This window comes from Triticum dicoccoides, chromosome 3A, assembly GCF_002162155.2.
Source record: "Triticum dicoccoides isolate Atlit2015 ecotype Zavitan chromosome 3A, WEW_v2.0, whole genome shotgun sequence".
In the NCBI taxonomy this organism is placed as follows: Eukaryota; Viridiplantae; Streptophyta; class Magnoliopsida; order Poales; family Poaceae; genus Triticum; species Triticum dicoccoides.
Genome location: NC_041384.1, coordinates 105,786,322 through 105,801,168, shown reverse-complemented (window position 1 = coordinate 105,801,168; position 14,847 = coordinate 105,786,322).

Genomic DNA, 14,847 nt, shown 5'->3' with positions numbered 1-14,847 from the left:
AAGTGTCACATCCCTAGTCTGGTATGACCTAGGCTAGCTAGTCATTTGTGCATCATGTTTATATTCCATTTAAATTTGAAATGAGGATTGGTGGAACCCTCAGAATCATCTCTGAAAATGACCTAAATAAAAATTGCTCCAAAAAGGTCCAAGAAAATGCTCATGTTGCTCTCTAAAAATAGTGGACAGAGATAAAAATCAAACCAATATTTTTAGGAGCTCATAGGTATTTATTTTGGGCATTTGGAATTAATGCATAAATATTTGCATTGGAAATATATTAGTTATATATATATTAATATATGTCCAAAAATTATGCCACCTGTTGGGGAGCTCTGGAATAATATATCTAGCTCCTGCAAAAATTGGCATAAAGTAATTAAATGATTTAATATTTTAATTAAATCAAAACAAATGTCAGAAAATTTACAAAAAGAAACAAAACAGGAAAAAACCTTACCTGGGCTTTTGCCTGGCGCCTCTGGCCCAGCAGCGGCAGGCCGGCCCAGCCAGCAGGTGGCCCAGCCCGCCTCCTCCTCTGTCGTCTTCGTCCTCGACAGAGGAAGGGGAGCGTGCCCGGCGCGCGCGCGCGCCACCGCGCCACGCCACCAGCCTCCCTGCTTGCCTGGCGCCCTCCTCGTCGCCCTGGAACGCCCGGACGATGCCACGCAGCCACCCCGACCTCTCTCGCACTCTCCCTCGCCCTCCTTCTCTCCCCCTGCTCTCTCTCTCTCTCTCACCCGAGAATCACCGCCGCCGCCGACGAGCATCACCGTAGCCACCGCCTCCCCCTCGCCTCCCCGACACGCTCCCCAGATCTGCCGCGACCCCCTCTACCTCCTCGTCGAGCCACGCAAGACGGAGCACCCCGTGGAGCCGTCGCCGTCGCCAACTTTGCCTCCGGCCGCCGTGGATCCTCGCCGTCGATTCGGGAGCTACCGGGCATCCCCGACCTCGCCCTCGCGCTCGCTGGTCTCGCTGTGAGCCCCCGCACCGACCCCCTCCTCCCCGTGCTCGTTTGCCCCGTCTAGCTAGCTCAACCACCGCGCCCGCAAGTTCCTCGCCGCCGGCCATGGCGCCATGGTGGCATGAGCCCAAGACAGCCACTCCCGCGCGCGTCACCGTGCTCCTGGTGATGCCAGGAGGCCGTAGGAGCCCTCCGCTTCCACTGCCGTGCACCACAACACCGCGGCCGCAAGCCGCCGAGCTCCGGCCGCCGCCGCGAGCTTTGCTCCGGCGAGCTCCGGCCTCCCCCGCTCCTCCCACCTGCGCCACCAGATGCGCGAGAGCCCGGGCTATGCCCCGGTGCTCTCCGCCGCCGCCCCCGTGGCCTGTTTCGTGGACGCCGCCGCGTCCAGAGGTCGTCGCCGACGACCTCGCCGGCCTCACGAGTGGGCCCCGTCGGCAGGTGATTAGCTTAGTGCTAATCACCATTAACTAACCCCCCCTGACACTGACAGTGGGCCCCAGCGCCACTAACCTTTTTAATTAAGTTAATCTAACCCTGTTTAACCCCCTGAGACTGACGTGTGGACCCCACACGTCAGGTTTGACCCCAGTCAGCCGCAGTTGACTGCTGACGTCGTGCTGACGTCATGCTGGCGCAATAATATAATTTCTGGATTTAAATTAAATCAGGAAATTCCAGAAATTGATTTAAACTTCAAAAATTCATATCAATTCAACCGTAACTCAGATTAAAATGATTTATATATGAAAAATTATCAGAAAAATGTAATCTATCCATCTGTACTAGTTTCATGCATGACAAACCAACTTATACATGCTGAATATGAGAAAACACATTATGGCATATATAAGAGACTTAATTTAGAATTGCATTTGAGCTTTGGTTCAAATGGACTTCAAACCAAATGAGTACTAGTTGCATTAGCACAATCAACATCACATCTTCATGCCATGTTCATGCATCATATTGTTGCATATGTTTGTGTATTGATTGCCGGCACCGTTCCTTCTCGATAGGTCCTGCTCCGGAGCTGTTCCAGAGTACCTGTCTGTGAAGCAGTGCCTCCTCTGTTGATCTACCAGGCAAGCAAACCCCCTTGTTCATTCCGATACAATCCTACTCTCTCGCTCCTGCTCTCAGTTATTGCATTAGGACAACAACGATTCATCTGCTACTTTGTGCTGCGGTAGTTGAACCCATTCCTCTGCATGACCTGTCATTGCCACAGTAAATAGTTGAAACCCACTAGCATGTGTAGGAGTTGATTGAGCCATTGTTGTGTTCCTACCATGCTATGCCTGCTATTGCTTAGAGTGTGTCAGGTCTGATTCATAGGGAATGAATTGGAGTGTTATGATATGTTCTGATGCTGAGAGTGAAGTGTGTGAACACGATTTGGTAAAGGTAGCGGTGAGAGGCCATGTAGGAGTACATGGTGGGTTGTCTCACTGGAACCGTCCTTAAGCACCGAGTTCTATGTATGTTGTCCAATGACTCGATACTACCACACATTGGGCTCCGGGCGCTCCAAGCCCTCTCGACTTATTAACCGACTTGATCTCTGTCTAGGAGTCGCAACTAGTTTCTGGTGTTTGTAGGTAGTGCTATTTTTCTACCAAGTGGCACCCGACAGGGTGGGCTTGGGACAGACTAGGCACACGTGGCCTGGTGTATCGAGTGGCACCCAGATGGTGGGCTCGGGAACCCTGCACACATCATTTGGGGCCGTGAGCGACACCCCGGCCGGATCTCCTTGCGGATGGAACCCGAATAGGCGATAAACCTGGGCTAGAGTCTTGTGTGGTTAGTCAGGTCGTGGCCGACACCCTCGCCAGGCTTCCGCTTGAAGGTTGCCGAGATACATGACGTGTACATGGCGGTAAGTGGCGAGAGCGTGTGTGAAGATGTACACCCCTACAGGGTTAACATGATCTATTCGAATAGCCGGGTCCGCGGTTATGGACTTCTTGGATACTTACATGGTACATAGACAACTTGAAGTGGATACTCTAAAATGCTCAAGACAAGTGTGAGTGCTATGGATGGCCTTCTCGTAGGGAGACGGGGATGAATCCATAGTAGTGTATTGTGTGGTGATTAGTGGACTCGTGTACGTTGTCTCACCTCAAGAGTTTCTGGTAGTCATAGAACAGGATAGCCACAGAGTCAAAGCTGGCTTGCTGCAACTAAACCCCACATTACCCTCTTGATACAAATGCATGTATGATAGGATCTGATGTAAGTCTTGCTGAGTACCTTTGTACTCATGTTGCTTTATTTATGTTTTGCAGCGGAGACTTCGGTCTTACTAGTGTTCTCGTGGACTTCGACTAGTAGCTAGTACCTCAGCTACGATCTTGATCGGATGTTGTAGATAGTCAGGCTCTTTAGCCTTTTTCATTTGTAGATGTCTGTACCCAGACATGTAATGCTTCCGTTTGTTGCTTGATTGCTCTGAATGTTGGGTCCTGTGACCCCTGTTTGTAATAAATGCTATGATGGCTCTTCTGAGCCTTTATCTATATGATTGTTGAGTTATGCTGTGATGCCATGTTGTACAGCACATACTTGCATGTTATGCGTACGTGTAATGTGTATTGCTATGTGTGGGATCTGACTATCTAGTTGTTTATTCTTAGTAGCCTCTCTTACCGGGAAATGCCTCCTAGTGCTTCCACTGAGCCCTGGTAGCTTGCTACTGCTCCGGAACACTTAGGCTGGCCGGCATGTGTCCTTCTTCGATCCTGTGTCTGTCCCTTCGGGGAAATGTCACGCGATGAATACCGGAGTCCTGTTAGCCCGCTACAGCCCGGTTCACCGGAGTCCTGTTAGCCCAGTGCTACAGCCTGGATTCACTCGCTGATGACCGACACGTTCGATGCTGGGTCATGGATGCCTGTCCCTGTAAGTTAGTGCCACTTTGGGTTTACGACTAGCCATGTCAGCCCGGGCTCTTTATCATATGGATGCTAGCGACACCATCATATACGTGTGCCAAAAGGCGCAAACGGTCCCGGGCAAAGGTAAGGCGACACCCGTGGGGATACCGTACGTGAGGCCGCAAAGTGATATGAGGTGTTAGATGCTAGATCGATGTGGCATTGAGTCGGGGTCCCGACAGCGCTGGTATCAGAGCCAGGCTGCCTGTAGGATTACCAAGCCATACTGGTCGAAGTTGAGTCTAGAAAATCTTTAGTTATGTAAGGGAATTGATTGTGGGTTGGAACGTAAGGCTCTTTTTACTCCTTTACCTCTTGGCCTTCTGATCTGAGTCATCCTATCTTTTCGACGGGGTTAAGGAACTAGGCTTTCTCTTCCGTCTATCAGGATCACGTGTTACTACTCCGTAGTCCCATAGGATTGGTTGATCAGAGTCATACCCCAGTTTTCGAGTACTCCCGGTGTAGTCTGTTTAGTATGATCTCAGAACCTTGAGTAATGCTGATGAGTATGTTACCACCCCATTTTTAGTAGGATGTCTCATTCTGAGCATTTTACTGCCGTTATGCTGCCGGAATTTCCCTAGGAGTTTGAGAGATGCTAACCCCTTGTCCTACATTTTACAGTCTATAGTTGATGCTGACTCCGTCCCTGGTTTCGATTCTCAGGATGTCATCAAGTTCTATTGTTCGTAGCCAGAACCATGGAGATGGTAGGAATGAGGATCCTCCCGACCCGCCTTCGTTGACAGAGTTCATGCTAGAAATGGAGAGGAACAAGCGTGAGTCTAACCGTTTGTTGGCACGCATCGAGGAGAACACCGCACATCAGTTCAAAGGGTCTGCTACCATTCATGATTTCATTCGCTTGCACCCACCTACCTTTCATCATTCCATCGAGCCACTCAATGCAGATGACTGGCTCCGTAGCATCACTCATAAGCTGCGTTCCGCGAGCGTAGCTGAAGATGACAAGGTCACTTATGCCACATATCACCTGGAAGGTCCTGCTAGTCTTTGGTGGCAGAACTATGAGGCTATGCTTCCAGCTGACCAGATTTCCACCTGGAGGGATTTCGTTGAGGCTTTTCGCGAGCATCACATTCCCCAGGCCCTCATCGATCACAAGAGAGAAGAGTTCTGTAGTCTCACCCATAATAAGATGGCTGTTGATGCTTATAGCAGAGAGTTCGAGAACCTTGCCCGCTATGCTACAGAAGAAGTGTCCACAGACGCCAAGAAGCAGGCTAGGTTCCGGCAGGGTCTCAACCCCAAGTTGCGTCGTGATCTCCACCTACATCATTGTGATACATTCCAAGCCCTTGTGAACAAAGCCATCAATGCAGAGACAGCTCAACTCACTTACGAGGAGTCTCGTAAGCACACCCGTGATTTGGGATCTTCCTCTGGCTCTAGTTCCCAGAAGCGCCGGATTTGGGTTCCAAACTCCGCTCTTCCTTCCGGATATGCACCGAGGCCATCCCATGTGGTGCCTCACCCAGCTCAGTCATATGTTTCACCCAGGCCTACTGGTAGACCGCTTGTCAGTGCGGGTCCACGTCCAACCTCAGGGACTTGCTTCACATGCGGGAAGCCAGGACACTATGCACGTGACTGTTCTCAAACTAGTTATGCTCCACCCAAGGCCGGGAAGACTGTTGGTTGTATTAAGCCATCACGCAAGATGATCAGTGTCAAGTCAGCCCCCACTGAACGTGGACATGTGCATCACGTCTCAGCTAAAGACGCTCATGATGATCCGGATGTCGTTCTTGGTACACTCCTTGTCAATTGTCACCCAGCATCAGTTCTATTCGATACTGGAGCATCTCACTCCTTTATTTCTGAAGGCTATGCTCGTTTGCACGACATGTCATTTTGCGATATGCCAACTCCGCTTGAAATCCAAACCCCAGGGTCTAGATGGCAGACCACCAGAATCAGCCATGGTAACGAAATCCTTGTTGATAGACTTGTATTCCTTGCATCACTTGTAGCCCTCAAGTCCTCAGATATTAACATCATCTTGGGTATGGACTGGATGACAGCTCATCATGCCAAGATTGATTGTTACACCAGATCTGTTCAGCTTACACACCCATCTAGCAAGATAGTCACTGTCTCCACTAGAGTTGCGAAGCGTCAGCTCTATTCTCTTAATGCCAGCCCTCTTCTAGACCTTGAAGATATCCCGGTAGTCCGTGACTTTCCGGATGTCTTTCCAGAGGAACTGCCAGGTGTTCCACCTGACAGAGATGTAGAGTTCGTCATAGATCTTATCCCAGGAACTGCTCCAATCTCCAGAAGACCTTACAAGATGGCACCCTTAGAACTAGCCGAGCTTAAGAAACAACTCGATGAGTCCTTGCAAAAGGGTTTCATCCGTCCTAGTTCTTCTCCTTGGGCTTGCCCCGTCCTCTTCGTCAAGAAGAAGGATGGTACGGACCGGATGGTTGTAGATTATCATCCCGTTAATTTGGTCACGATAAAGAACAAGTATCCGCTCCCCAGGATCAACGATCTGTATGATCAGCTCGCTGGATCCTCAGTCTTCTCCAAGATGGATTTAAGGTTAGGCTACCACCAAATTAAGATCAGAAACGGGGACATTCCCAAGACAGCTTTTGTCACTCGTTATGGCCAGTACGAGTACACCGTCATGTCCTTCGGCCTAACCAACGCCCCAGCCACTTTCTCCCGCTTGATGAACTCGATCTTCATGGAGTACTTAGATAAGTTCGTCGTGGTTTACCTCGATGATATTCTTATTTACTCGAAGAACGAGGAAGAGCATGCCGAACATCTTAGACTTGTGTTAGAAAAACTCAGAGAGCACCGCCTTTATGCCAAGTTCTCCAAGTGTGAATTTTGGTTGCCAGAAGTGACCTACCTAGGCCACGTAATCTCTGGTAAAGGCATTGCTGTCAATCCCGAGAGAGTTCAGGCTGTTCTCGATTGGACTCCACCTGAGACCGTTAAACAAGTTAGGAGCTTCCTTGGTCTAGCCAGCTATTGTCGCCGCTTTGTTGAAAACTTCTCCAAAGTAGCCAAACCCCTCACGGAACTTCTCAAGAAAGATAAAAAGTTCGAGTGGTCCCCACAGTGTGAGCACAGTTTTCAGGAACTGAAAAGACGCCTGACTTCTGCTCCCATACTTGTGCCACCGGATTTCAGAAAGGACTTTGTTATCTATTGCGACGCCTCACGACAGGGACTAGGTTGCATTCTTATGCAGGATCGTCATGTGATTGCCTATGCATCTCGACAGTTGCATCCACATGAGGAGAATTATCCTACACATGATCTAGAGCTTGCAGCCGTAGTCTATGCACTCAAGACCTGGCGACATTACCTACTTGGTAAATGTTGCGAGATCTACACCGATCACCAGAGTCTCAAGTATATCTTCACCCAACCGGATCTGAACCTTAGGCAAAGACGTTGGTTGGAGTTAATCACAGATTATGATCTAGGGATTACCTACACCCCAGGCAAAGCAAATGTCATGGCTGATGCTCTAAGCCGTAAATCCTATTGCAACAATCTCATGTTGCAGCAAGGCCAACCACTTCTCCATGAGGAATTCTGTAAGCTTAATCTTCACATTGCTCCTCACGGATTCCTTTCTACCTTGGTGGCGAAACCTGATCTTGAAGATCGGATTGTCGCTGCTCAAAAGCAAGACACAGGAATTTCTCGGATCAAGAGAAACATTAAGAAGGGAGTTGGTGGATGTTTCTCTATGGATGATCGTGGTGTTGTTTTCTTTGAGAATCGCTTGGTGGTTCCCAAGAATCAACATCTTCGGCAGTTGATTCTTAAGGAGGCGCATGAATCTCCTCTCACGATTCATCCCGGTAGCACTAAGATGTATCAGGATCTACGCCAGAGGTTCTGGTGGACTAGGATGAAGAGAGAAATCGCTGAGTTCATTGCTAAATGTGACGTTTGTCGTCGCGTTAAGGCAGAACATCAAAGACCTGCTGGCACCCTTCAACCTTTAGCTATTCCTGAATGGAAATGGGATAAAGTTGGTATGGACTTCATCACCGGCTTTCCCAGGACCAAGAGAGGGAATAACGCTATCTTCGTAGTCGTTGATCGTCTTTCCAAAGTGGCTCACTTCCTTCCTGTTCGAGAGAGTATCACTGCTAGTCAGCTTGCTGACTTATATATTTCTCGAATAGTGTCACTTCATGGTGTTCCACTAGAGATCAATTCAGACCGTGGCAGTCTTTTCACTTCTCATTTCTGGGAGAGTTTCCAAACTGCCATGGGAACCCATCTTTCCTTCAGTACCGCTTTCCACCCTCAGTCGAGTGGTCAGGTGGAACGGGTCAACCAAATTCTCGAAGACATGCTTAGAGCTTGCGTTATCTCATTCGGTATGGACTGGGAGAAATGTCTTCCTTTTGCCGAGTTTGCTTATAACAATAGCTATCAATCCAGCCTCAAGAAAGCTCCTTTTGAGGTTCTCTATGGACGAAGATGTCGAACACCTTTGAACTGGTCAGAAACCGGTGAAAGACAATTCCTTGGACCGGACGTGATCCAGGAGGTAGAAGAGCAAGTTCGCATCATTCGTGAGATTTGAAAACAGCCCAGTCTCGTCAGAAGAGCCAGTACGATCATCATCATAAGGATATGACTTATGAAATTGGCGACCAAGCTTACCTTCGGGTTACTCCTTTGAAGGGTACCCATCGTTTCGGTATCAAGGGCAAGTTGGCTCCTCGTTACATTGGTCCTTTTCGCATTCTCGCTAAACGAGGAGAGGTTGCCTACCAATTGGAACTACCCCCACATCTTTCTCGAGTTCATGATGTCTTCCACGTCTCTCAACTCAGGCGTTGCTTCTCGGATCCTATCCGCGGAGTGGACCACGAAACGCTTGGTCTCCAAGATAACCTCACATACTGAGAGTACCCGGTTCGCATCCTTGATCAAGCCGAGCGTGTTACCCGACGTCAGAACATCAAGTTTCTCAAAGTTCAGTGGTCTCATCATTCCGAGAGAGAAGCTACTTGGGAGCGAGAAGATCGTCTTCGACTGGAGTACCCCGCTTTCTTTCCGTCGACCCCTGAATCTCGGGACGAGATTCTTTCAAGTGGGGGCGAGTTGTCACATCCCTAGTCTGGTATGACCTAGGCTAGCTAGTCATTTGTGCATCATGTTTATATTCCATTTAAATTTGAAATGAGGATTGGTGGAACCCTTAGAATCATCTCTGAAAATGACCTAAATAAAAATTGCTCCAAAAAGGTCCAAGAAAATGCTCATGTTGCTCTCTAAAAATAGTGGACAGAGATAAAAATCAAACCAATATTTTTAGGAGCTCATAGGTATTTATTTTGGGCATTTGGAATTAATGCATAAATATTTGCATTGGAAATATATTAGTTATATATATTAATATATGTCCAAAAATTATGCCACCTGTTGGGGAGCTCTGGAATAATATATCTAGCTCCTGCAAAAATTGGCATAAAGTAATTAAATGATTTAATATTTTAATTAAATCAAAACAAATGTCGGAAAATTTAGAAAAAGAAATAAAACAGGAAAAAACCTTACCTGGGCTTCTGCCTGGCGCCTCTGGCCCAGCAGCAGCAGGCCGGCCCAGCCAGCAGGCGGCCCAGCCCGCCTCCTCCTCTGTCGTCTTCGTCCTCGATAGAGGGAGGGGAGCGTGCCCGGCGCGCGCGCGCGCCACCTCGCCACGCCACCAGCCTCCCTGCTTGCCTGGCGCCCTCCTCGTTGCCCTGGAACGCCCGGACGACGCCACGCAGCCACCCCGACCTCTCTCGCACTCTCCCTCGCCCTCCTTCTCCCCCCTGCTCTCTCTCTCTCACCCGAGAATCACCGCCACCGCCGACGAGCATCACCGTAGCCACCGCCTCCCCTCGCCTCCCCGACACGCTCCCCAGATCCGTCGCGACCCCCTCTACCTCCTCGTCGAGCCACGCAAGACGGAGCACCCCGTGGAGCCGTCGCCGTCGCCAACTTCGCCTCCGGCCGCCGTGGATCCTCGCCGTCGATTCGGGAGCTACCGGGCATCCCCGACCTCGCCCTCGCGCTCGCTGGTCTCGCTGTGAGCCCCCGCACCGAACCCCCTCCTCCCCGTGCTCGTTTGCCCCGTCTAGCTAGCTCAACCACCGCGCCCGCAAGTTCCTCGCCGCCGGCCATGGCGCCACGGTGGCATGAGCCCAAGCCAGCCACTCCCGCGCGCGTCACCGTGCTCCTGGTGACGCCAGGAGGCCGTAGGAGCCCTCCGCTTCCACTGCCGTGCACCACAACGCCACGGCCGCAAGCCGCCGAGCTCCAGCCGCCGCCGCGAGCTTTGCTCCGGCGAGCTCCGGCCTCCCCCGCTCCTCCCACCTGCGCCACCAGATGCGCGAGAGCCCGGGCTACGCCCCGGTGCTCTCCGACGCCGCCCCCATGGCCTGTTTCGCGGACGCCGCCGCGTCCAGAGGTCGCCGCCGATGACCTCGCCGGCCTGACAAGTGGGCCCCATCGGCAGGTGATTAGCTTAGTGCTAATCACCGTTAACTAACCCCCCCTGACACTGACAGTGGGCCCCAGCGCCACTAACCTTTTTAATCAAGTTAATCTAACCCTGTTTAACCCCCTGACACTGACGTGTGGACCCCACACGTCAGGTTTGACCCCAGTCAGCCGCAGTTGACTGCTGACGTCGTGCTGTCGTCATGCTGGCGCAATAATATAATTTCTGGATTTAAATTAAATCAGGAAATTCCAGAAATTGATTTAAACTTCAAAAATTCATATCAATTCAACCGTAACTCAGATTAAAATGATTTATATATGAAAAATTATCAGAAAAATGTAATCTATCCATCTATACTAGTTTCATGCATGACAAACCAACTTATACATGCTGAATATGAGAAAACACATTATGGCATATATAAGAGACTTAATTTAGAATTGCATTTGAGCTTTGGTTCAAATGGACTTCAAACCAAATGAGTACTAGTTGCATTAGCACAATCAACATCACATCTTCATGCCATGTTCATGCATCATATTGTTGCATATGTTTGTGTATTGATTGCCGGCACCGTTCCTTCTCGATAGGTCCTGCTCCGGAGCTGTTCCAGAGTACCTGTCTGTGAAGCAGTGCCTCCTCTGTTGATCTACCAGGCAAGCAAACCCCCTTGTTCATTCCGATACAATCCTACTCTCTCGCTCCTGCTCTCAGTTATTGCATTAGGACAACAACGATTCATCTGCTACTTTGTGATGCGGTAGTTGAACCCATTCCTCTACATGACCTGTCATTGCCACAGTAAATAGTTAAAACCCACTAGCATGTGTAGGAGTTGATTGAGCCATTGTTGTGTTCCTACCATGCTATGCCTGCTATTGCTTAGAGTGTGTCAGGTCTGATTCATTGGGAATGAATTGGAGTGTTATGATATGTTCTGATGCTGAGAGTGAAGTGTGTGAACACGATTTGGTAAAGGTAGCGGTGAGAGGCCATGTAGGAGTACATGGTGGGTTGTCTCACTGGAACCGTCCTTAAGCACCGAGTTCTATGTATGTTGTCCAATGACTCGATACTACCACACATTGGGCTCCGGGCGCTCCAAGCCCTCTCGACTTATTAACCGACTTGATCTCTGTCCAGGAGTCGCAACTAGTTTCTGGTGTTTGTAGGTAGTGCTATTTTTCTACCAAGTGGCACCCGATAGGGTGGGCTTGGGACAGACTAGGCACACGTGGCCTGGTGTACCGAGTGGCACCCGGATGGTGGGCTCGGGAACCCTGCACACATCGTTTGGGGCCGTGAGCGACACCCCGGCCGGATCTCCTTGCGGATGGAACCCGAATAGGCGATAAACCTGGGCTAGAGTCTTGTGTGGTTAGTCAGGTCGTGGCCGACACCCTCGCCAGGCTTCCGCTTGAAGGTTACCGAGATACATGACGTGTACATGGCGGTAAGTGGTGAGAGCATGTGTGAAGAAGTACACCCCTGCAGGGTTAACATGATCTATTCGAATAGCCGGGTCCGCGGTTATGGACTTCTTGGATACTTACATGGTACATAGACAACTTGAAGTGGATACTCTAAAATGCTCAAGACAAGTGTGAGTGCTATGGATGGCCTTCTCGTAGGGAGACGGGGATGAATCCATAGTAGTGTATTGTGTGGTGATTAGTGGACTCGTGTACGTTGTCTCACCTCAAGAGTTTCTGGTAGTCGTAGAACAGGATAGCCACAGAGTCAAAGCTGGCTTGCTGCAACTAAACCCCACATTACCCTCTTGATACAAATGCATGTATGATAGGATCTGATGTAAGTCTTGCTGAGTACCTTTGTACTCATGTTGCTTTATTTATGTTTTGCAGCGGAGACTTCGGTCTTACTAGTGTTCTCGTGGACTTCGACTAGTAGCTAGTACCTCAGCTACGATCTTGATCGGATGTTGTAGATAGTCAGGCTCTTCAGCCTTTTTCATTTGTAGATGTCTGTACCCAGACATGTAATGCTTTCGTTTGTTGCTTGATTGCTCTGAATGTTGGGTCCTGTGACCCTTGTTTGTAATAAATGCTATGATGGCTCTTCTGAGCCTTTATCTATATGATTGTTGAGTTATGCTGTGATGCCATGTTGTACAGCACATACTTGCATGTTATGCGTACGTGTAATGTGTATTGCTATGTGTGGGATCTGACTATCTAGTTGTTTATTCTTAGTAGCCTCTCTTATCGGGAAATGCCTCCTAGTGCTTCCACTGAGCCCTGGTAGCTTGCTACTGCTCCGGAACACTTAGGCTGGCCGGCATGTGTCCTTCTTCGATCCTGTGTCTGTCCCTTCGGGGAAATGTCACGCGATGAATACCGGAGTCCTGTTAGCCCGCTACAGCCCGGTTCACCGGAGTCCTGTTAGCCCAGTGCTACAGCCTGGATTCACTCGCTGATGACCGACACGTTCGATGCTGGGTCATGGATGCCTGTCCCTGTAAGTTAGTGCCACTTTGGGTTTACGACTAGCCATGTCAGCCCGGGCTCTTTATCATATGGATGCTAGCGACACCATCATATACGTGTGCCAAAAGGCGCAAACGGTCCCGGGCAAAGGTAAGGCGACACCCGTGGGGATACCGTACATGAGGCCGCAAAGTGATATGAGGTGTTACATGCTAGATCGATGTGGCATTGAGTCGGGGTCCTGACAAGAAGCACCCCTCAAGGTAGGACCCTCTGTGGGAGACTTGTTCTCCCGTTTGGAAGCTTCGGCTTCCGAATCCACGGGCGCAGTCCTTTTCCTCCTCCAATCGTCTTCCTTCATGAAGACGCTCGCTCCCTCGGTTAGAAGGGGCAGCGTTGGGGGCCCGCATCCACCCGTATTATCCTCCCCAGTATCTTCCTTCAATGGCTCCGGGCAAGGTGCGACCTGGAGCATCTTTTCCAATACCAGATTGTCCAAACCCTCAGGGAGGGGGGCCGAACACCGAATCAACTTCGCCTTTGTTAGCCAGTCCTGGTCAAAAAGCAAACTCTCATAAATAACTTCCTAACAAATGAGAGATAGTATGTTCGGCCGGAAGATTCCTTACCTGTTCGACGACGCGGTTACTGCTCAGGCCCATGTCCTCGGTGATTTCTGGACACTCTACCTGAGGTCCGAAGAATGACTTGTACATCTCCTCGTGCGTCAGGCCAAGAAAATTTTGAATGACACGCGGTTCCTCGGGATTGAACTCCCACAAGCGAAGGGGCCGGCGTTTGCAAGGCTGGACTTGACGAACCGACATAACTTGTATTACAGCAACCAAACTAAAATCTCCATTGAAGAGATCTCGAATGTGGCTTTGCAGTATAGGCACGTCCTTGGCTGGACCCCAGCTCAGACCTCTGCTGATCCATGACATCAGTTGTGGTGGAGGGCCCGAGCGGAAAACAGGGGTGGCCACCCACTTGGCACTTCTAGGAGCCGTGATGTAGAACCACTCCTGTTGCCACAATTCAGACACCTCTGGAATGGAACCTTTGGGCCATGGAGCTCCCATCATCTTGCATATTGAGGCACCTCCACACGCTGCATGTTGCCCCTCGATCATCTTCGGCTTTACTTCAAAGGTCTTGAGCCACAGGCCAAAGTGAGGGGTAACCCGGAGGAAGGCCTCACACACGACAATAAATGTCGTGATATGAAGAAAGGAGTCCGGAGCTAGATCATGGAAATCTAGCCCGTAATAAAACATCAAACCCCTGACGAAAGGATCCAGAGCAAGGCCTAGACCTCGGAGGAAGTGGGAGACGAACACGACGTTCTCGTTGGGTTCGGGGGAGGGGACGGCCTGCCCTCGGGCAGGCAGCCGATGCAAAACCTCGGCGGTCAGATATCTGGTCTCCCTCAACTTTTTGATGTCTTGTTCCGTGACGGAGGAAGGCACCCATCAGCCTTGATGGCTAGATCCGGACATGATTGAAGGTTCGGAGCACCTGACCTGAACTTTGGGTGTTTGAGCTTGAGGTGGGGGAATGATTCGATTGAGCACGGGAGGGAAAAAATAAAAGCCTTGTCCCTTTATAAAGAGGGTGAATATCAAGCATCCTCAACGTGGCCGTTTGGACTTGCCTATAGTCTAGGAGTCCTAGAAGCGGTTGGGTTACCCACGCCCGTATTAATGAGAATCCCGGAATAAGGGGACACGATCTCTGCTTCGACGAGACGTGCCAAGGAAACCGCCTCGCATGACACGCTGAGGTGGGACAATAAAACGATTCGAATAAAGGCTTGGCCGTGGTGCGATGTCACACTACGGAATACGTCAGCAGATTAGATTTGTGTAAATATTATTCTCTCTATGGCAATATGTGGAAACTTATTTTGCAGAGCCGAACACTATCTTTGTGTTCAAAACCTTCTATGAAGTACTTGGAGGAGGAACCCGTCTTGCAATGCCGAAG